The 24,770-nt window shown below is 39.3% G+C and overlaps 1 protein-coding gene across 3 annotated transcripts in view; it reads left to right on the top strand.

Annotated features, from left to right (window-relative positions):
* The window catches only part of CERS6 (ceramide synthase 6), a 359,345-nt gene that overhangs the window by 184,188 nt on the left and 150,387 nt on the right, over nucleotides 1-24,770 (top strand). The gene's annotated exons all lie outside the window — the stretch shown is intronic.

Genomic DNA, 24,770 nt, shown 5'->3' with positions numbered 1-24,770 from the left:
ATAGTTGTAACATTTAAAGAAAATAAGTGCAAGATGTGATTATCAGTTAGGCATATAAATAAATTAGCATCTGGGCATTAATTTTGAACAATAAAAGCAAAGGATGATTTAGCTAAATAGTGCCTTGACTTTACAAGAGATTTTAAAAATTTATTTATTTTTAATTGGGGGATAATTGCTTTGCAATATTGTGTTGTTTTCTGCTAAACATCAGCAGGAATCAACTGTAAGTATACATATGTCCCCTTCCTGTTGAACCTCCCTTCTCTCACCTCCCACCCCATCCCACCCCTTTAGGTTGTCACAGAGCACCAGATTTGAGCTCTCTGCTTCATACAGCAAAGATTAGCACTGAAACATGTACATTACCATATGTAAAGTATTTAGCTAGTGGGAATTTGCTGTATAAGAGATTTTAATATTTGTGGATGTGCTGGGTTTCACTGATGCTCATTTCTCCACAAAATGGCAGGAGCCCTTGTAGCAGCCACACCACACCCTTTTAACCACTTGTGACCTGGACCACAGGCATAGCTCAGCTTCTTCCAGTCCTATTTTCTCACAGATGTCACTGAGAGACCTAATTGTGTTTATAGCCTCTCTGATGTGGCGTTTTCAGAGCAGAGCTAGGCTGAAGTTGTTGGCCTGATTCACAAAGAACCATGGTCATTAGGAGACAAAGGCTCAGAATGAGAAGCTTCCTTTGAAGGCCTTTGATCCTAGAGCCTGCTAAGTGTAAGAAATGGAGTTTAGGTAGGTGAGCTTTGTCTGTAGGTCGGCTATGTTCTCTCTAGTCCATGGTCTACATCCAAATCTGTCTCTAGGTCTTAATCTCAGCATTCTATTGACTGAGACCCTGAGATAAGTAGGGAAACAGTAAACCTGTTTGGTTTATTTGTGCGGGGAATTATGGAGGACTATTAGATAGAGTTTGAAAAGAAAAAAAAGAAAAAAACTTGTTAGAAATCAAATGGGAGTCATCCTCAGTCTCTTAGGAGTGACCAAACAAAGATTTAAATATTTTTACATTACTTAGCCTTCCCTGGTGTCTCAGATGGTAAAGAATCTGCCTGCAGTGCAGGAGACCTGGGTTCGATCCCTGGGTTTGGAAAATCCCCTGAAGAAGGGAATGGCAACCCACTCCAGTATTCTTATCTGGAAAATTCCATGGACAGAGGAGTCTGGTGGGTTACAGTCCATGGGGTCGCAAAGAGTCAGACACAGTTGAGTGACCAACACTTTCATGGGGTTTCGCAGGTGATGCTAGTGGTAAAGATTCCACCTGCTAAGGCAGGAGAAGCAAGAGATGAGGATTTGATCCCTGGGTCGGGAAGATCCCCTGGAGAAGGAAATGGCAACCCACTCCAGTATTCTTGACTGGAAAATTCCATGGACAGAGGAGCCTGGCAGGCTGCAATCCATGGGGTTGCAAAGTGTAGGACACAACTGCCTGACTAACACATTACTTGGAACCCTTCTTAATTTTAATTAAGATTTGCCTTTGGTTTCAGTCTTTTCCTTTAACACCATTTCCCCTCCAATTTGAAAATAATCAGCAACTTATGCTTATAGTAGGTTTGGGCTGCTTAAAAGGTTATGGCTTTCAAATATACAACTTTTCAAAGGTCTGATTCCACATTGCCAGGATGTCTGCAAAGATGGGTGGAGTGTGATATGCTTGTGTGTCTAGGGCAGAATTGGCAAACTATGACCAGTCACATCTGGCCTGCTGCCTGATTTTGTACACCCCGTGAGATCACCATGGTTTTTCCATTTTTAAGTGATTACATTTTAAATGGCTATATAAGAACTTGCATAATACTTTGATTTTGCCTCTTGGCCCACAGTCCTAAAGTATTTTTTATCTGGCCCTTCCAGAAAAAGTTTGCCAGTCCCTCGTCTAGGGAATAATGTCACAGGCATCTCTCCTAATCTTGATGATAAGAAATAGTCCTAACCGTTTGTTCTATTTGTCTAAATTCCTCTTCTAAGTTATCAAAACCAGTATCCTCTAATAGAAGTATTTCATAGTGTTGTCTTCCCTGGTGGCTCAGGTGGTAAAGAATCTGCCTGCCAATTCAGGAGACCCAGGTTCGATCCCTGGGTTGGAAAGATACCCTGGAGAAGGAAATGGTGCCCTACTCAAGTATTCTTGCCTGGAGAATCCCTAGGACAGAGGAGCCTGGTGGCCTACAGTCCATGGGGTCACAGAGTCGGACACCACTGAGCGACTAACGCTTTCAGGTGGCTTCCTGGGTGGCACTAGTGGTCAAGAATCTGCCTAATACAGGAGAAGCAAGAGACATGGGTTCAATCCCTGGGTCAGGAAGATCCCCTGGAGGAGGAAATGACAACCCATTCCAGTATTCTTGCCTGGAAAATTCTATGGACAGAGGAGCCTGGCAGGCTACAGTCCATGGGGTCTCAAAAAGTCAAACATGACTGAGCACACACAGCGCTGCAGTCTTTTCAGGGGTCAGTGAGTAGGGGTGCACAAAAGATTTGGTGCTACATGTTAAAAAAAATTAACCAGTAGCCCTCATAGTATACTTTGGAAGTGTCCCTGCAGCAGGAACTTATCTGGCCAGTGAGGATGGGGGAGGGGAGGATATACTCAGTACTTTTTTGTTGAGAGGGAAACTCAAACGTCCAAACCAGAGTTAACAATAAATGCATTAAGAGGTTTATTTGGGTAAATGGCCTGTGGTGGATTTTCTTACAGAAAGGGGGCGGGAACAGGCAGGTAGATGTTCTCTTTGAACAGAAGCTAGAAGGCAGGAAATCCCTTGCGGTGTGCAGCTGTATTCATGCCATCGGAATAATAAATGTGACACGGTGGTGATTCTCTAGAAGAGAATTCTAGAGCACCCTTCTTCGTTAAAGAGTCAGCTCTAGGGCTCTCACTGAATGGAGCCTTCCCTGAGTGTTTCCATCGTGAGATACTTCGGGCACCGGAGTCCTTCAGTGTTCTGTACTTTCAAGTGCATCCAGGAGAGAACCTCAATTGTGAGCGGATTGTCCTGGGGAGGAGATAGAATGCTGACAGCCGGGTAAGCAGTCCTGCGTTCAGTGAGAGCTGCTGGAGTCGAGGCAGGGAGCAGAGGCCTTGTTGTTTAACAGCTTTAGTGAAGTATCATTTGCATACTATAAAATTCATCCATTTTAAGGGTACCACTTAGTTATTTTTTAGTCAATTTATGGAGTTGTATAAGCATCACCATTCAATTTCATCACATTTCCGTCACTCCAGAAAGAACACTGTGCCCATTTGCTGTCATTCCTCCAGCCCTTGACAACCACTAATCTATTTTCTGTTTCAATAGATTTGCCTTTTTCTGGGCATTTCATATCAATGGAATCATCCAGTATGTGTTCTTTTGTGGCTGACTTTCACTTGGCATGTTTTCGAGTTTCATACATTTTGTGTCATGTATCAGTACTTTGTTTAATGAATGAATATACTGCATTTTGTTTATCCATTCACCAGTTGTTGGACATTGGATTATTTGTGTTCTTTTTTTTTTTTTTTTTTGGATGTTAGGAGTCGTGTTCTATGAACATTCACATACAAGTCTTTGTGTGGGCATGTTTCTGTTTCTCTTGGGTAGATCCCTAACAGAGGAATTGCTGGGCCATATAATAAATTTAGGTTTAACTTTCTAAGAAACTATCAAACTGTTTTCCAGAGTGGCTGCACCATTTTATATTCCCATTAGCACTGTGTGAGGGTTCTGGTTTCTCTACATTCTAGAGAATACTTGGTACTGTCTTTTTGATTACAGTCTTCCTAGTGGGTGTAAAGTGGTATCTCATTTTATCCCTCTCATGAATAATGATGTTGAGTATCTTTTCATATGATTATTGGCCATCCATATATATGTATTTTGTTTAGAGAAATGTCTGTTCAGATCTTTTACCTATTTTTAAATTGAGTTTCTCTTCTTCTTATTGAGTTTTAAGAGTTCTTTATATATTCTTGACATAAATCCTTTATCAGGTAGATGACTTGCAGACTTTTTCATCCAGCCTGTGACTTGTGTCTTTTGTTTTCTTACTGGTGTCTTTTGGAGGGCAGTGCCCCTTGGAACATGAATTGTGAATTCATGACATGGATGTTGTTTCCAGTATTTTTCCTCGTTTTAATTATTTTATTCCAAAACTGACATTTGTAAGAGCTTATAGAACTCCTGCAGTGAATCAGTGAGGGGTTGGGTTGGTGGTAGTGTCACATCGTTGGGGGTTTTGGATACCTGCAATGTGCCAGGGCCCTAGCTAGCTCGAGGCTTACCTGGTACCTATATCTGTTTACTCCATTGTTCCATTTAGGGTGTGGCTGTCAAAAGTGGCTTCAAGGTCATCAGTAAATGAGAAGATGTTGTTAGTTTCAACTTGATGGTTAGTTGCATCTTGAGGATAGCCTGAGGGTGTCATCATTTCAGACCATGAAATAAGACTGTTCCTTTTCTGTCTCTCCTTTCCTCTTCCCATCTCTCCTTCCAGCACTCATCCCTTTTAACATTTTGGTTTTTTCTCAAGACTTGCCTTTCTGATGTAAAAAGGAATGATAGGGAATATAGTGAGAAAAGGTGAACATAAAAACTAGCAATAAAAGTCTCAGGAAGCAGTTAGGTGGCACCATGAGACAGTAGATGGGGCAGGATGGCAAGTCTACTGAGAGCATTGACTCTGCCACTTCGAAGACCTGTGAACTCAGGCAAGTTGCTCAGTCTTTATGTGTCTCCCTACCACATCTCTAAGATGGGAGCTATCATTGTATCCAGTTGTGAGTGAATTAGAACCACGTAAAGCACTTAGAAGTATCCATTGGTAATTACTCAGTAAGTGTTAGCTATTATTTTTATTACCATCTTTGTTCTTGTTCTGTGATAGGCAGAGTGCTGCTCTACGAAACTCAAAGGGCTTTAGTGTCATACATCCTAAGTGACATTTGGAGTTTGACTCCTGGCTCCTATGTTTACAATGTGACCTCACACAAGCCAGGTTTGCTCTCTGTGCAACGATCTCACTTAAGAGGAAAACAGCACCTTCCTGGAAGAATTGCTGTGATAGATAAAGTGGAATTAATTACATATGCAAATGTACTTAAGTGGTTGGAAAACAGTAGGTGGTCAATAGGCTAGTTTTTGTTTTGCTTGTTTGCTTGTCTGTGATGTTAAGAGGGTAATGGTTAACAGAGCAAAAGAATCCTGTAATTTTCTGTGGAGCAGAGAGTTGTAAAAAGAAAGGAAAGTCTTGCAGAGAAGTGATATGTGGGCCTTGTAGAGGAGAGGGAAGGGGGATTGAGGCAGCAGCGGGCCCGGGTCTCCTATCCCAGGAGACACAGACATGGGGCTAATGGTGACCACAGTAGGAGTCTAAAGGTGGGCTCTGATTACTGAAAACCCCAGAGTCGTTTCATTAAAGTGTCTGCAGAATTGTTCTTTTAGGAGCCTCAATCTGGCTTAAAATAGGCAAAATCTTGGAGGCAGAGACCACTTCCAGGAACACTGCAGCCTTTCATTATTTACCCCTTTCAGAAAGAAGTCCTTGGTTCTGAGAAAATCTGCATGCCATTCTTTCCCTAAGGACCTGCTTGCTTCTCAGTCTGTCTCCTTTCTTGGCAGTGTTAGCCCAGTTATCCTGAGGTTCTACATGAAAGAGCTTTCACAGCTCCAGGAAATAGTGTTACTCTAAAGCATGCAATGATGCAGAGAAAGAATGTGTATTTATTACATTGGTCATAACATCCCAAATATGTACAAGTGATTACAAGGAACCCCTTGAGAATTGATTTGTCTGTTTGAGTGTATATCTCTGCCTTCAATTACATAGTATAGATATGTTCCAGGAAAATTGTGAATACATTTTATTTTATAATTTGAATTGTTTCCCGTTAACATTTGCCATCATCTATGAGTAACTGATTTGCTATTGAAACTCTGATAGTAAATATCTTGCCCATTCCCCTTGCCCCTCCTCCTTTCATTATATCTTTTCAAATGTGAAAAAGTCTATGATCAAAACTTTGAAAACATGATTAATATTTTTGTAACAATTTTTTATTGTTTCTCAAAGTGTGAACATTAATATACCTTTACTAATCTTTTTATTCAATATTTGAAAAGGAAAGGAAATATAAGAATATATACTTCATTCGAATAGATGTTTGATAACATCTTAAGGCAAGAATCCCTTAACCCCAACTCTTTCAGAAAAGGACCAGAACAGGCCCTGCCTCCTTCCGCTCCCTTCCCCATCAGCTGTTCCTCCATTATTCCACTAACACAGGCCAGGGACCCCCAGACCCTTTCCCATTGCTTTGCAGCCACTGATCTCCTGATCATTCTCCTGCTCTACGTTCCTACAAAAGTCTTCAGGGGATTCGGACACTGGGTCCAGTGGAACTTTTCTTGGGTTTTCTGTCTGGTCCCCCACTGCATCTCTACCCTACCCCTCTCTCACCTCAGCTCACAGAGAGAAGGGACAGATGTAACACCATCTCCATTTTAATAAGATTCCCAGGTCTGATGTGGAAGAACTGAGATCTCCAGGCATTTTCCCCCAGAGACACTAGGGCAGGATGACCCTGAGATAAAAGCTACTGTTTGGATATTGTCCCAAGCTGAAAGTGCAGACAGAGGATGTGAATGATGGCCTCAAATAGTAAGGCTTTCTTAGATTTGCAGCCATAGCCCATCAAGAAACAGCCTGTTAGATTGTCAGCTTCTTAAGGGAAGGATTATGACTTACTCATATTTAGATCCTTGCATGTCTAGGCATTAAGTAATTGCTCAATTTATCCTCCTTAATGAATGGCAGTCTGTTTGTGAGCATAATTACATGTAGAATTTCTTTGATTTGACTTCTCTCCATTTTTGGTTGCTGCACATTTTCTGAGAATTGATCAAGAGTTCATTAGGTCATTAGAAAATGAGGATGAAATTTTACCCATGAAAATTCCATGCCTTGGGAAAGCAGAGAGTTCCATTCCAGCTTATTTATGTAGTTTGGAGAGTAAGGGTTAAAAATAAAACATCCCACCCATTTCATCCACATATGAAACCAAAAGTTGTGAACTCGTGACCCCAGGTTGGATCCAGCCTTCAAGATGTATTTTGTTTGGCCTTTTTAGTGTTTTAGTTTTCAGTCAAGTTAATTGCCGGTATTTATTTAAAAATCAGATTTCATATAAAATACATAAAATATCAGACTGCCAGCTTTCTCTGAAAAATGGGAGAATTCTGGCCACAGTTCATTTTGGATTTTTCTTGACATTTGACTGACCCTTATTTCAGTGGGTATTGAGATTGCCACAGCCCTGAGCACCTCCTGTTCCGCTGCCAGCATGGAGACTGAGTGCCAGTGGCTGTTCCCCCAGCTCCCAGAGCTCAGCCTAACCATCTCCTTGTTTGTCTGACTGGCGTGGTGCCCAAAGAATTTAAGTTTGCAGTCCCTCATTTAGAGGCAGTGTGTTTACAGGTTTTAGATGATGACCTTGAAGTTCAGATATTTAATTTTGTGGCTATAAAATATCTCAATGCACAGGAGTTTAAAAAAACCCATGAATAAACATAAACTCATTCTCTTCATCTGTACCTCTTTGGTGATCAATTTCTCTACGTATCATATCTTATTTATAACACCACATTGCCATGGAAATTCACTGCTATACTTTTCACTTTCCAGCTCTACTAAATTTTGCTCTTAACATTTTCAGAACTGCGTGTACAATGTACAGATTTAGTGTAGCAGCAATCTCAAGTGGTTTTGTAACATTAAATATTAAATAACTTTAAAACTACAAACAAGGGGAAAATAAGAAGTCAGCCAAATTCTAACACATAAATTTAATAAAGAAGCAACAGAGAGTCCCTCATTTACATGACCTATTGCTTAACCACTTTAGTGGAAGGAAGGCTTCCTCTACCCTTGTATCTTTTTTAGATCTCATACAAAATGTCTTTCCTTAAAGCCCTGTTATAATTTAGTGGTGTGTCTAGCCATTGGCGGAGGCCCATACAGTTAACCATAAGACTTAATTCAGGAATCATTTATGGGCTATATGTCATATACATGCTATATAAAAATAATAAAGATAAGAGTTGTTAAACATTTGCCACATATTGGAATGCTATTCTGTGTACTTTACAAGTATCATCTCATTTAATCCTCACTCAAACCCTTTGAAGTAGATGTTATTATCTTCATTTTATAGACCAGATGATAGAATCACAGGGAGCGCCTATGCTCACTCACAAAGACTGAAATGAAAGCCATGGATCCAGTATTCCAGCCCAGGGAGAATGCATCCTCCCTAAAGTGAGTCTTGGGCAGAATTAAGGCACGGCTCTTTCACTTGGAAATGAAAATTCAACTGATTGTTGGCCTCTTAAAGCATTGTTGTTATTCAGTCGCTAAGTCCTGTCCGACCTTTGCAATCCCATGGACTGCAGTGTGCCAGGATTTCCTGCCCTTCACTATTTTTGCTCAAATTCCTGTCCTTTGAGTCAATGATTCTATCCAACCATCTCATCCTCTGTCGCCCCCTTCTATTGCCCTTAATCATTCCCAGCATCAGTTATCTGCTTAAAAGATAACTATAATAAATATTAATATTAGAACAGTATATTATGGGAACAAACACTTCTGCTTTGGGGAAGTGGATGGAGACCAGGGAAAATTTCTTTTTGATGCAATTGTAAATGGGATTATTTTCCTAATTTCTCTTGCTGATAGTTTGTAAATGTACAGAAATGGCATAGATTTCTGTACCTTGATTTTGTATCCTGTGATTCATTTATTAGTTATGACAGTTTTTTGGTAGCATGATGCTGCTTTAAAGTGGGCAGCTCATTGTCTTCCAGTGCTCATAGTGAATGGAGTGTTCTGGTTATTTAAAAGATGAGGTACTACTGTATGAATATAGCTGGCATGTGGGCAACTCATTACTTTTTCAGTCAGCATACAAGTCACATGGCGACTAGTCAGCCAAGAATTTCATTGTGTGTTTTGTAACTAGGCTCAATTTCATGAAATGGCTTATTTTCTTATACAGGAGTACAAGTTTACTGACTTTTTTGGAAAGCTCCTTGTGACTGCAAATTGTTTGTCTGCTCTTATTTTTCTTTCCCTAATAGAGGATGGAGAGAGAATATCATCCTCTCCCACATAGAAGATACTAGGTCAGAGGTCTACATACCTGTATTTGTTTCCAATTAGAGATCCTTGATATTCTTGGATTTAACTTTTATATGTACATGCATATACATACACATAGATATCTGTGTTTATACACATACATATACTATATATTTATTGATACATATATCTATGTTTATATATATATATATATATACACATGTGTGTGTGTGTGTTCTCAGTCATGTCTGACTCTTTGTGACCCCATAGACTGTAGCCAGCTAGGCTTCTCTGTCCATGGGATTCTCCAGGCATGGAATACTGGGACGGGTTGCCATTTCCTTCTCTAGGGGATCTTCCCTACCCAGAGATCGAACCCATGTCTCCTGCATTTGCAAGCAGGTTCTTTACCATTGTGCCACCTAAGAATTCCATACACATACACACACATAAATAAACATCTACATAAGCAAATCTGTACTCTTCACAGACAACTTAAAAGTCCAAGAAGAGAATTTGGTGGTAAATGGGCTGAAGGAGCTGGAGGATGAGAAGTGGTATGGGTGTGGGTGGAAAAAATATTTCAAAAAATGAACGAACACCAGGAGGTGAAACATGATGTATGAATGCATGGTGAGACTGGCATGTCAGGGCTAGTAAATTAAGAATGAGCCTACATAGCATCCTAGGGTCCACCCCTGAGCATATTTCTCTGTGTTTTAATCTTTTCTTTCATTTCTCATTAAATTCTAACAATACTGAAAATTACATATTTTCATCCCCATTTTTCAGATGAGGAAATTAAAGAAACTTTATACTAGAATTGTAGGCAGGATTTAAGGGTAGGAGAGGATCTTTATGCCAGGCCCTGTGAATGGCCTGTTGCTCTGTCTCTCCTCCAGTTATGAGATGTGCTATAGAGCCTATGACAGAAAGTTGATACCAAACAGGGCAGTAGAGAGGTACAAATGAATTTCTTCTTAAATGCAAAAGTATGTACATTTTTCAAATTGGAGTACCATTTATTCCCATTTCTTTCTTTCCTGTGCAATCACAGCATCTGAACAAATGACTCTTTTTTGTCTTCAGTCTGCTTTCAGATAAGAAAAAAGAAAGTACATAGAGACTATGAAAGCACTTGATGTTCAAGGGACACATAACATTAGCTTGACGTTAGGTGGTAATAAATATTTGGCTGCTTTTGCCTTAACCACACACTTAAGAATTGTGACATTTGCAAGTACATGTTCCAAAGTCTTATTGACTGATTTTATTTTTGGCAACAGGAGAATAATCTTGATTTTATCCTTCCTTTATCCTTATCCTGAACAAATGTTTGTTGGAAAATGCTCATTTACCTTTTTCTGATTTCTACAAGTTGTGGCCTTTCAAACTTGAGTATAAATGAATGGACTTGAAGCTCACAATTATACGTTTAGTCCATATTCAGGGGAATTCGAGGCGTAAGGAGAAATGTTTCATAGACACAGTGACCTAACAGAATGTCATTTGTGGATGTTGATTTTTGGCAGTTGTATTTTGAGTAGATTGTAGGAGCCTGGGACTGGTGTTGGAAAGACTCATGGGAGGGGCCAAAGGCCAGAGATGCTGAGTTCAACCTTGCTGGGCATTTGACAAGAGAAATCAACCTGGAAAGAAAGAATGGACCCCAATAGAGAACTGAAGAGAGAATCAGTAAAATTTGACTGCTGTTAGAATTTACAAAAAAAGCATGAAAAAAACCCAATAGCCAAATCAAAGTAGTTAAATCTAAGAAATGGATCACAGTAGATTTAGAAGTCAGTATAAAATGTAGACAATACCTGAAACTTTTCCAATAGTAATTTTAGCCCTCAAAGCATGACTATAAATGACAGGAAAAGAGAAAAACTAGTTATGATGCTTAGAAAATGATGCTTGGACTGATGGTATATAATGAAAAAGCCATTCATAGTTCCCAGGTGTGAGAAAAGGAAACGACATAATAATTTACTGTAATATGTTTTACTGAACATAATTCTTATTCACAGTATCTTTTTTTTATAATGAAGTATTCTTAAATACAGAGACTAATATAACAGAGACCCTCTGAGCTCTCTCCAGTCTTGTTTTAAAGGATTAAAATATTACAGAAGCAGCTGAAGCTCTCTATAGACCCCTTCTATGTTCTCTTCTACCCTCCAGTCAATCTCTATCCTCAATTTGGTGTTTATATTTCCTTCTTTATTTTTATGCTACATATATGTGTATATATGTATATGAGTATGTATATTCATGAAATATATAACATTATTTTGCATGTTACAGAAGTGCCTAACCTGTTTTTTGAATCAATGATTCAATGAAAACAGTTCCGGCTCAGATTAAGTTCACACTGACCCTGAGAATGAAGTCAATAGGTTTGACTTACCTCCAACCTCAGTGACTGCATTGATAAGTCTGTTGCTTCTCAAACAGAGAAACAGCTGCTGCTGCTGCTGCTGCTGCTGCTAAGTCGCTTCAGTCGTGTCTGACTCTGTGCGACCCCATAGACGGCAGCCCACCACACTCCGCCGTTCCTGGAATTCTCAAGGCAAGAACACTGGAGTGGGTTGCCATTTCCTTCTCCAGTGCATGAAAGTGAAAGCTGAGCCTTCAGCAAATGAGGAAAACTACTTGGAGTCACAGAGTTACTTATTGATGGACATAGAAATAATTTCAGGAAATGTTTGCTTTGAGGCGAAACTCAGGTCTGCATAATTGGTCTATAGGCTGAGTCATATCTTTTCTCCTAGCTAGACTATTTCTTTGGATTCCTAAACTGATTAAAGTTTGAACGCTATCTTGGAAATTTAGATTGTATATCAGAGTTTCCAAGAAAAGAATCTTTAATCTCATCTTCGTTTCATTCTTTAAATTTATGGAATTTTTCAAGCTAAAATCAATTTACTTTCTTCCTAGCTGATGATCATCTCTGTTGTCTTCAGTTAATAAAATTAGTGTCCCAGTAACAATTTGAAATGGAGAAAACGGACTTAAAAATTGTTATCTCTTTTTAAAAATGTCTTCAGATAAAACATATCAATTATTTAACTAAGACTTCAAATCTATCTCCACTTCAAAATACTGCATTCTAAAACTAATCTTTGCATGCTAAGTCACTTCAGTCGTGTCCAACTCATTGTGACCCTATGAATTGTAGCCCGCCAGGCTCCTCTGTCCCTAGGATTTTCCAGGCAAGAATACTGGAGTGAGTTGCCATTTCCTGCTCCAGGGGATCTTCCCAACTCAGGAGTTGAACCCATGTCTAATCTTTGAGGGGAGGTATTTTGGCTAAAAACCTGTGGAACAAGAAAGAAATATGTGTCTGCATCATTAACATGATTCAGTGATGTCTGATGGCTTTGTTAGACTTATTGAATGCAAAATATAATTGAAGCACCTGATTTTGTTCTACAAACCAAAAATCCAGCCAACCCACCAACCACCCAGATGAACAGAAGTCTGGCACCTGTGGCTCTGTAAAAAATAAAATAAAATAATTTGTGAAATTTGATGTCTGTGCACTAATGGACATTACATGCTTCCTCAGAGAATTGGCAGTGTATCAGGTGTCCACTGAGTATTTTCTGAACTCAGGGTGTCATTATCTGTTTCTAGTCTAGACCTTAAGGCTACAGGGCTTTAAGATGTAGACAGAGGAGACCTGGTGTGAAAAATGAGGAGCCCTGTTTTCTTTTTACCCAGTAATCTGGGAACATAGGGAAGTTATACATTTCTCTGAACCTGATGTTTTCATTGGTAGAACAAGGGTGTGGATGGACGCCCTGGGATCACTACCTTTGCTGGTGAAAAAACAAGGCTATTAGATAGAGCAAGGCTGTTAAGAAAAGCCTGTGTTCACATGAAAAAGTGCTCAACATCACTCATTATCAGAGAAATGCAAATCACAACCACAATAAGGTACCATCTCACGCCAGTCAGAATGGCTGCCATCAAAAAGTCTACAAACAATAAATGCTGGAGAGGGTGCAGAGAAAAGGGAACCCTCTTACTCTGTTGGTGGGAATGCAAACTAGTACAGCCACTATGGAGAACAGTGTGGAGATTTCATAAAAAACTGGAAATAGAACTGCCATATGACCCAGCAATCCCACTGCTGGGCATACACACTGAGGAAACCAGAATGGAAAGAGACACGTGTACCCCAATGTTCATCGCAGCACTGTTTACAATAGCCAGGACATGGAAGCAACCTAGATGTCCATCAGCAGATGAATGGATAAGAAAGCTGTGGTACATATACACAATGGGATATTACTCAGCCATTAAAAAGAATGCATTTGAATCAGTTCTAATGAGGTGGATGAAACTGGAGCCTATTATACAGAGTGAAGTCAGTCAGAAAGAAAAACACTAATACAGTATATTAATGCATATATATGGAATTTATAAAGATGGTAACAATGACCCTATATGCGAGACAGCAAAAGAGACATGGATATAAAGAATAGACTTTTGGACTCTGTGGGAGAGGGCAAGGGTGGAATGATTTGAGAGAATAGCATTGAAACATGTATATTACCATATGTGAAATAGATCTCCAGTCCAGGTTTGATGCATGAGACAGGGCGCTCAGGGCTGGTGCACTGGGACAACCCTGAGGGATGGGATGGGAGGTGGTGGGGGATGCAGGATGGGGGATACATGCATACCCAAGGCTGATTTGTGTCAAAGTATGGCAAAAACCACTACAATATTGTAAAGTTATTAGCCTCCAATTAAAAAAAATAATTAATTAAAAATAATAAAAAAGAAAAACTTGTGTTCAAACGTAAAAATTGGGAGATGGATAGCTTTGATTTATGTACACAGAAATATACCAATGTTGCACTCAAACACCTGTAAGACCAAATCTTTGTCCTCAGTAAGCTGTTGTCCTTCTAGGGTAAGCATTACACGTTCATGACACCGACTCTTAACCAAGACTCTCGCCAAGTCATTTCACTTCGAGTGTATGCTTAACATTTGTGGAGAAAGGAAGAGAAGACAACAGAGAGTTTTATTTGCCCTCCTGCCTTAGCATCAAAAAGGAGCTTGAAAGTGGAGGCCGTAGCTGTCAGAGTACTTCCACTGATTTTGCTTAATATGTTTGGAGAAAAAGCTATAGAGTAATGTATTTTGCAATAAAAAATATAACTTCTATATTAACTTTTATGTTAAAATAAAGAGGCAGTATGTAGTAGAAAGGAGTGTGGTCCCTGGAATCAAATTGCTTGGGTTTGAATCCCCAAATTCATTACTTGCTAACTATGGTTTTAGGCAAGTGACCTAAATTATTTCTCCATGTCTGTAGGATCGGAATGATAGTAGCATCTACCCCATAGGGTCCTCATAAGATGAGAATAAGTTAGTACATACAAAAGTGTATGATGGTCAGGCTTTAAGTGAGTGCTCAAGGAATGCAGCTACTGCTAACTTATGAAAATACTTAGTTGATCCTCAAAGAACGCCTAGTAAATAGAAGTACTGTTCACTTCATGAACAGTATCATCACAAAGATGATGACTAAGATGGCTGTTAAGTTTGAAGCCACAGTTAACTTCACTTCAAAACATTGTGGAAGTGAATGTATCTGATACACAGAAACCCTTTTGAAGGGTGTTTTTAAGTCCTGATGTACTTGACTGGAGAAATGATGAAATATGAGTATACCATGTTTATAACTGTAGCTTTGTTCGTTCCTTATGAAAGTCATAAGCTTTGAGGTTTTCAGTAGAAAAACAGAAATTTAATCTTTGTGGGGCTTCCTGGTGGCTCAGACAATAAAGAGTCTGCCTGCAATGCGGGAGACCCAGGTTTGATCCTTGGGAGGTGAAAAGATAGATTTATGTAAAGTACAGTTGGCTTTCTGTGTCTGTGGGTTCCATTTCCACAAATTTCAACCAACCAGGGATTGAAAATATTTGGGAAAAATAAGTCCAGAAAGTTTCAAAATGCAAAATTTGAATTTGCCACATACTAGTAGCTATTTATATAATATTTACATTGTATTAGGTATTCTAGAAGTGATTCAAAGTGTACAGGAGAATGTGTATAGTTTGTAGGCAAACACTATACCATTTTATATAAGGGGCTTTAGCATCCTTGGATTTTGATATTTGACACTGTTATTTGGTATCAATTCCCCATGGATACCAATGGACAACTGTATCAGTATACAAAGTCTTTACTAATTAATTTCAGAATATTTTTTCATTTATCAAACTCCATAGTTTCACTATGAAGAAGTGGAAGCCGTGATAGATTTTCTTTTCTTGGGCTCCAAAATCACTGAGGATAGTGACTGCAGCCATGAAATTAAAAGACACTTGCTCCTTGGAAAGAAAACCTACGACAAACCTAAATAGCATATTAAAAAGCAGAGACATCTCTGTGCTGGCAAAGGTCCATATAGTCAAAGCTATGGTTTTTCCAGTAGTCATGTATGGATATGAGAGTTGGTCCATAAAGAAGGCTGTGCTCAAGAACTGATGCGTTGGAACTGTGGTGCTGGAGAAGACTCTTGAGAGTCCCTTGGACTGCAAGCAGATCAAACCAGCCAATCCTAAAGGAAATCCATCCTGAATATTCATTGGACGGACTGCTACTGAAGCTGAAGCTCTAATACTTTGGTCACCCGATGCAAAGAACCGACTCATTGGAAAAGACCCTGATGCTGGGAAGGGTTGAAAGCAAAAGAAGAAGTGGGTAGCAGAGGATGAGATGGTTAGATAGCACCACCAACTCAATGGACATGAATTTGAGCAAACTGAGCGATAGTGGAGGACAAAGGAGCCTGGCGTGCTGCAGTCCTTGGGATCACAAAGAGGCAGACATGACTTAGCAATCGAACAACAATAGTAGTTTCATTTCATTTGTAATAATTTGCAAGATATATGAAGTTTATATTAAATTTCATTAAAAAAAGATGTAAGCCCTACTTCACTTTTATTCATATATTTGGTAAGCAGTGTTTTTTTTTTTAACCTTAAATGATGGAACAGTGAAAATGTGAAATATCTCAAATTGATAAATTCAGTCAGAATCAAAGGAACTACATGCTAATGTGTGTTCTAAGAAGGCATCCTAGTTTTGCATTCAGTAACAGTATTTTTAAATTATTATTTAGACCATTCCAGAGTTGACCTTCTTTAATTCCAAATTTCTGCTATATTGGTCATGTAAAAAAACTGCATTACAAGCATTTGGCATGTCTTTCCCCTTTCTTACTCATATTTTGCACAGTTTCTGGAAATAGTTGGTAAAATTATTTGATTAAAGACTATTTTGGTTAAAATAAACCTATAAGTAGAGAAGTTAAAGGGAGTGCTGATACCATTAATAAAAATTCAGATGTCAATTTAGGGACTATTTCTCGCCAAACACTCTGCTGTCAGAAACACAAAAATAAATAATATTCAGTCATACCTACTTGGAGCTCACAAGCAAGTCAGAGGTTTGTGGCTGTAATCAAAGATGAGATAAGGAGGTAAGAAACACACCGTTAGAGAATTATAATGCTTTCATTGTTGCAGTGCTCAGAAAAGGTGGCTTCATGGAATAGCTAGATTTGACATAAATCTCAAAGGAGGGATGGTGTTGCAGTACATAGACAAGATGAGTGGCTAAGACGGAGAAGGCTCCTGGGATATTACTGGTGACTTTAGTGAACAAGCTTAGTATTGTCTAAGTGCCCTGGTATTGAGAAGAATCCCCAGTGCAGCCCTTTCCTACTTCCAGTTTTGCAAGCAGCCAGTTTCTTGTCATCAGGACAGAGACTGTTCTCATCATGTGGTGTCTATGAATGGCCCCTTGGTTGGAAATACCATTTCAGCCGAATGCATTGTCTTCAATTTTCAGGTGTGTAACGTCAAGAAGAGGCAGCAGAGCCTGATAGTTAAGAGCTGGGATGTTGAAATCATGCGCCTGGTTTGCAGTGCTGGTGTTCTCCCTTACTGGCTGTGTGACCTTTGAGAAGTCAGTGAACCTCTCTGGGCTTGTTTCCTCATTTGAAGGAAAATTAGGGATGATGTTAATAGTACCTACTTTGTTGTGTGGAATAGTTTTCACTGAACGACTTTCTGCTTGTAAAGGGCTCAGAACAGCCGTTAGCCCAGAGCAAGTACTCCAGAAATGTTGTAAAGAAACTGGCCCCATGGGCTGTCCTCCTTTCTGGGGTTGATGTGCTGAGTTGAGCTCAGGGAGCTGCTTCTGGATGTCTCTCCCTGCATCTGCCTCCTCTATCACTTAGGACCCCTGTGCCATGTGAGTGACACCTGGCAATAAAACGCAAGACCTCAACACTCTGATTCTCTGCTTTTATGGCACATTTTATTAGTCTTATTTTGACAAAGAACCCTTTCAGCCTTATTGTGTAAGGACAATAAAACAGATTCTGTGGGTGGTAGTTTTTACTAGCCTTCCATTCTCATTTTCAGGCTTGATGGCTATAAAAGGTTTCCATGTCCAAACAAGTGTAGTGTGGAACACATCTAGGCAGAGAAATGCATGCTAATTCTGTGGAATTTGAGAGGAGGCTTTCGAGTCAGCGTTGCACTAGGTTTGTGTCCTGGTTTGGCCACTTAGCAACAGTCTGGAATTGGGCAAGCTAATCCTGAGGCCTCTCGGTCCAATAGAGGTTCCTCCCTTGCAGAGTTGCTTTCTCATCTGGAATCTTTCTGGGATTCTCTGGTGATTCTGAGCATCCTCCAACCACAGCCTAGAATCCAGCCAGCCCCTGGTTCAGACAACAGGCTCCACAGTGAGGTGGTTATCCTCAACCCTGTTGTCTGTGTCCTTTTGAGTTTATGCTTTCCTTAACAAAATTCCTTTTCTGCCTGTTTAGTGCTGCATTCATAAAGGCACATAGGAAGATTCATGCACCCATCAGACCCATCACCCGTCACCCAGTTCAATGCGCCCAAAACATTGCCATCTTTAACCAGACATCCTCTAAGTTCTTAAAGAAACATTCTTTTAACTATATTTCTCTTACCATGACCACAGTCTCTTGAAATTTCTCTTTAAGAATAAATTTAATGCTTCCCTTCTCCAGTCCCTTCTTCCAGTAATATAATCTGAGAATTCATCCTTTGATTATTGTTTTGAAATATTTTGTACTAAATTGCCCCTTAAGAACAGTAGCATTTATTAGGCATTCAGTTCAGTTCAATTCAGTCACTCAGTCGTATCCGACTGTTTGTGACCCCATGAACCACAGCACGCCAGGCCTCCCTGTCCATCACCAAATCTCAGAGTTCACCCAAACCCATGACCACTGTGTCAGTGATGCCATCCAACCATCTCATCCTCTGTCGTCCCCTTCTCCTCCTGCTCTCAATCTTTCCCAGCATCAGGGTCTTCAAATGAGTCAGCTCTCCACATCAGGTGGCCAAAGTATTGGAGTTTCAGCTTCAGCATCAGTCCTTCCAAAGAAATCCCAGGGCTGATCTCCTTCAGAATGGACTGGTTGGATCTCCTTGCAGTCCAAGGGACTCTCAAGAGTCTTCTCCAACACCACAGTTCAAAAGCATCAATTCTTTGGCGCTCAGCCTTCTTCACAGTCCAACTCTCACATCCATATATGACCACTGGAAAAACCATAGCCTTGACTAGATGAACCTTTGCTGGCAAAGTAATGTCTCTGCTTTTGAATATGCTATCTAGGTTGGTCATAACTTTCCTTCCAAGGAGTAAGCGTCTTTTAATTTCATGGCTGCAGTCACCATCTGCAGTGATTTTGGAGCCCCCCAAAATAAAGTCTGACACTGTTTCCACTGTTTCCCCATCTATTTCCCATGAAGTGATGGGACCGGATGCCATGATCTTCGTTTTCTGAATGTTGAGCTTTAAGCCAACTTTTTCACTCTCCACTTTCACTTTCATCAAGAGGCTTTTTAGTTCCTCTTCACTTTCTGCCATAAGGGTGGTGTCATCTGCATATCTGAGGTTATTGATATTTCTCCCAGCGATCTTGATTCCAGCTTATGCTTCCTCCAGCCCAGCGTTTCTCATTATGTACTCTTCATATAAGTTAAATAAGCAGGGTGACAATATACAGCCTTGACATACTCCTTTTTCTATTTGTTCCATGTCCAGTTCTAACTGTTGCTTCCTGACCTGCATACAGGTTTCTCAAGAGGCAGGTCAGGTGGTCTGGTATTCCCATCTCTTTCAGAATTTTCCAGTTTATTGGGCATTATTTGCCCAAATTTCCCCAATGAAATTTACAGCAATTATTTATGTTGTTAACAATACTGCTTTTATTTTAAAATCATACTTTTTGAATTCTTAACTTTTGTATCTCAGTGGGTTGGAAGTGACCAAAGTAATTTGTTTAGTAATGGTTAAAGAGTAATGTATTTTCAGAGCTTTTGATTATCTGAGAATGTTTTATGTATTTTTTTTTAACAAATGAAAGCAGTTTGGCTGGTAGTAGCTTTCTTTGATGGAATGTTCTGTCTTTTCTATAAATTTAGTGATGCAAAGGAGAAGTTAAGACTGCTGGATATTTGTTCCTTTGATGGTGACATATTTTCAATTGATTTGTATGTTGACTTTTTTTGTTTTTGTGCATGGATATTGAAGGATTTTTTTTTTAACCCAAGGATTCAAAATTTGTCAGGATGTGGCTTTGAATTGATATTGTTCAGAATACAATGTTGACCTTATTCTTTTCAGTCAGTTTTTTTTTTTTTTTTCAGTTGTATCTTTGGCTATTCCTTCTGTTTAAATCCTTCAGTTGAGTTTTCTCAGAAGCAGCTATAATTAGACTTGATTTTTCTGATTCTCTGGATCTTAGGTCTTCTTTCATCCATTGGTTTTTTCTCCAGCCCTATGGAGATGCTTTATCTTCTACATCAATGATTTTTAGCAGGATATGTGTATATTTTTTCTTCCCTTCCCCCTCATGTGAATAATATTCCTTCACTTCATTTTTAGAATCCTTATATTGCTTTTCTGTTTCACTTATAATCTCTTTTTATCTTACCCAGTAGTCTTTTACTAATTTGTGGCTTTCTTCTTCTGGTTTTAGGAGACATATCTAACAACACCAAATGCTTTTCTAAAAATGACATCTGATTCCTCCAGGGAGTTAACTTTAGGAGATGGTTCTTTCTTTGGATCCTTAGCATGCTCTTTTCTTTCCGTATTTATTCAATACTTCCTAGTAGACCTGTATTGACATTTAGATTTTTTTCATTCCCGAATTTGGAAATATTCATCTAGACCTGCTCACAGAGAAGATGTATAGATTGACTTTTACCCCACTCTCTGTTCTCTTTTTTGCTAGTAAAAGTCCTCTTTTAGATCTCTGACCTTGTAGCAAGTTGATGACTATAGGCCTTGGTCTACTTTCAGTGAACCAGAAGAATTTCACATAGAGCAGCTATCTCTATATCTTGTTCTCTGTCAGTTAAATGGGTTGTAAGAACTCGAACCTCCAGAATGCAATACCACCATGAATCATTTTGCCTCTAAGTCACCTTCTGTGTAACTGGAACTCCCAGGGTGCTAAATGCTTCCTTTTTTCTTACTCATCTTTTGATCAGTCATGAATTGACAAGGTGGGGGGATTCTCTTCCTACCTCAAAAGTTTCATTCATGACAGAGGGCTGTCTAGGTTTCTGATGGATGCAGATTTTTGCATTTCTGTACAAGATGGCAGAAAGTGGAGACAGGAAGATATACTCAGATTTTCCTACTTCCTTTAAGACCAATAGCTTGTTTCTTGTTGCCTCTAATTACATTTTTATTTCTAATTTTATTCTTATTCTTTTTTTTTCTTCTGTAAATTCTCTGATTCTTGTAATAGGTACAAGGTCATTTTTTCTTTTTTGTGGTTGCATGCACCTTTATTTACCTTTCTTTTTAATAGATATTTTAGTGGGAGGCTGAGAGGGGTTGTGTCAATGGCTGGTAGTTAGGCACCATTTAAAACTGTAACCTACATGAAACTACAAAAATAAAACAAAGGATTTCCTGAATATGGAAAAATCCTTGAAAATATTGCTTCTGTAGATATTTGGTGGAAATAAACTCTGCCTTATAGATATTCATCACAAATTGTTATTCAAATGATGGAGGCATTCATGTTCCTATAATACAACCTATGTCTTATGAAAGCTGGGTCATTTTATGAAAGAAAATGTAGTTACATGAATGATTATAGGAGTTCCAATGACTTTCATAAAGTTTTGTTGTTATCTGTAAAAACTGCCTGATCTACGTATCTTATACAGTCAATGGGGTTCTCACGGCAAGTATACTGGGGGTTTGCTGTTCCTTCCTCCAGCGGATCATGTTTTGTCAGAACTCTCCACTATGATTCATCCATCTTGGGTGCCCTGCATGGCATGGCTCATAGCTTCATTGAGTTATGCAAGTCCCTTTGACATGACAAGGCAATGAAGGGGAGGTGAAGAGGGCAAAGGAGAAGAGGGCAACAGAGGAGGAGATGATAGAATGACATCACTGATGCAAAGGACATGAACTTGGGCAAACTCCAGGGGATGGTGAGGGACAGGAAAGCCTGGCATGCTGCAGCCCATTGGGTCACAAAGAGTTGGGCAGGACTTGATGACTGAACAACAAGTGTTCTAGAGCTGAAACAGTTGTTATAAATCATTTAGTCTAAGAGTTGTGAATTCACTTGTCTTCAGAGACCAAAAAGTGACTTGCAAATGCGTGAATTAGGCTGCTTTAATACAACCATGAGTCAGAGGAACTAGAGAGAAGTGGAAATTACTCTTTCCATCAAATTCTTAGGACATCAATATATCAAAACAGTGTAAATATCAAAAACAGTATAATATAAACCACTCTCCCATTATAGAGATGGAATTGAGGTCAAGAGATATCAGTAGGTTTGCCCAAAGTTAAGAGAATCTATGAATCTTGACCAGAACCAGCTATATAATTCTAGGAACCAATGAACAATAAAATATGGAGCTCCTTGTTCAACAATTATTAAGAATTTCAAGATAGTAACAGCAAAACATTAAACCTAGCATCATACTCTGTATAACTGCATGAGATACACACCCTTAGACCCATACCTGGTCTTCACTTCTGATTTAGAATTTATACATCCTAACAGAAAGAAACACACAGATACTCTCACCCGCAGCCACCAAAAAAATTGATAATGGAGATGGGGTTAAAATTAAGGCCTTGGCTTTGACACTGCAGTAAGTAAACTGACTTTGCTTAGAAGAGGGCTTTTGTAAGAAGTTTTAGAACCATTGCTTTTTGTTCCTGTCTGAATTCAGGTTTTATGGATTTTTAGTTGGTGATTTTCAATCCTAAAGTTCAAAACTCTTCTCTAAAGGTTACTTCTGACTTGAATTCCAGGATGTTTGAAGAGTCAGTCAGTCCAGGAATGAAACTCAGGGACATTTGTTTCTACCATTGAGTCTTACTCAGCTCTCTGAGCTCCCTACTATTGTTCTTTTCTTCTTACCTCAAAAGAGCTTTGTAACCTGAATCATCTCCTTAAATAACCTTTACAAAAAATCTTACTTGTTATGGTTTATCAGAAGGGAAGGGGAAAGGCATAAATTAGAATGAAATTAACATATACACACTACTATATATAAGATAGATAAACAACAAAGACCTACTGTATAGCACAGAGAAATCTACTCAATATGTTGTAATACCCTGTAAGGGAAATTAATCTGAAAAAAAAAATATATATATATATACCATACTGTAGACCATATATATACTATACTGTAGACCATATATCAAGTGGGCCTTAGAAAGCATCACTACAAACAAAGCTAGTGGAGGTAATGGAATTCCAGTTGAGCTATTTCATATCCTGAAAGATGATGCTGTGAAAGTGCTGCACTCAATATGCCAGCAAAATTGGAAAACTCAGCAGTGGCCACAGGACTGGAAAAGGTCAGTTTTCAATCCAATCCCAAAGAAAGGCAAGGCCAAAGAATGCTCAAACTACTGCACAATTGCACTCATCTCACACACTAGCAAAGTAATGCTCAAAATTCTCCAAGCCAGGCTTCAGCAATACGTGAACCGTGAACTTCCTGATGTTCAAGCTGGTTTTAGAAAAGGCAAAGGAACCAGAGATCAAATTTCCAACATCCACTGGATCATGGAAAAAGCAAGAGAGTTCCAGAAAAACATCTATTTCTGCTTTATTGACTATGCCAAAGCCTTTGACTGTGTGGATCACAATAAATTGTGGAAAATTCTGAAAGAGATGGAATACCAAACCACCTGACCTGCCTCTTCAGAAACCTATATGCAGGACAGGAAGCAACAGTTAGAACTGGACATGGAACAACAGACTGGTTCTAAATAGGAAAAGGAGTATGTCAAGGATGTATATTGTCACCCTGCTTATTTAACTTATATGCCTAGTACATCCTGAGAAACGCTGGACTGGAAGAAGCACAAGCTGGAATCAAGATTGCCGGGAGAAATATCAATAACCTCAGATATGCAGATGACACCACCCTTATGGCAGAAGGTGAAGAACAACTAAAAAGCCTCTAGATGAAAGTGAAAGAGGAGAGTGAAAAAGTTGGCTTAAAGCTCAACATTCAGAAAACGAAGATCATGGCATCTGGTCCCATCGCTTCATGGGAAATAGATGGGGAAACAGTGGAAACAGTGTCAAACTTTATTTTTTAGGCTCCAAAATCATTGCAGATGATGATTGCAGCCATGAAATTAAAAGACGCTTACTCCTTGGAAGGAAAGTTATGACCAATCTAGATAGCATGTTCAAAAGCAGAGACATTACTTTGCCAAAAAAGGTCCATCTAGTCGAGGCTATGGTTTTTCCAGTGGTCATGTATGTATGTGAGAGTTGGGACTGTGAAGAAAGCTGAGCGCTGAAGAATTGATGCTTTTGAACTGTGGTGTTGGAGAAGACTCTTGAGAGTCCCTTGGACTGCAAGGAGATCCAACCAGTCCATTCTAAAGGAGATCAGTCCTGGGTGTTCATTGGAAGGACTGATGCTGAGGCTGAAACTCCAATATTTTGGCCACCTCATGCAAAGAGTTGACTCATTGGAAAAGACCCTGATGCTGGGAGGGATTGGGGGCAGGAGGAGAAGGGGACGACAGAGGATGAGATGGCTGGATAGCATCACAGACTCGATGTACATGAGTTTGGGTGAACTCCAGGAGTTGGTGATGGACAGGGAGGTCTGCTGTGCTGTGATTCATGGGGTCACAAAGAGTTGGACACAACTGAGTGACTGAACTGAACTGAGACCATATATATAATTATGGTCTACAGTCCATGGCAGTCGCAAAAGAGTCGGACATGATTTAGCTAGTAAACAACAAAAACAGTGTGTATATAAATGTATAACTAATGTATCACTGTGCTGTACACCTGAAATTGACATGACATTGTAAGTCAACTATACTTCAACTAAAAATAAATCAGACTCAAAGAAAAAATTCTTATTTGAAATTTTTACATGGCTTGGAAACACGGAAAGCAAATTTCCTTGTTGCAAAGTTAACTAGTCACTTTCTCCTTTGTGTTCATTTACAACTTGTAACCCAAGAAACCATGAGCAGCATGATCTCAGGAATTCTGTTCTGTGACATCAACCAGTTTTTAAAGG

This window comes from Bos indicus x Bos taurus, chromosome 2 (assembly GCF_003369695.1).
Source record: "Bos indicus x Bos taurus breed Angus x Brahman F1 hybrid chromosome 2, Bos_hybrid_MaternalHap_v2.0, whole genome shotgun sequence".
NCBI classification, from domain to species: domain Eukaryota; kingdom Metazoa; phylum Chordata; class Mammalia; order Artiodactyla; family Bovidae; genus Bos; species Bos indicus x Bos taurus.
Note: the sequence above shows the minus strand (reverse complement) of the source record. Positions and strands in the feature narration are given on the sequence as shown.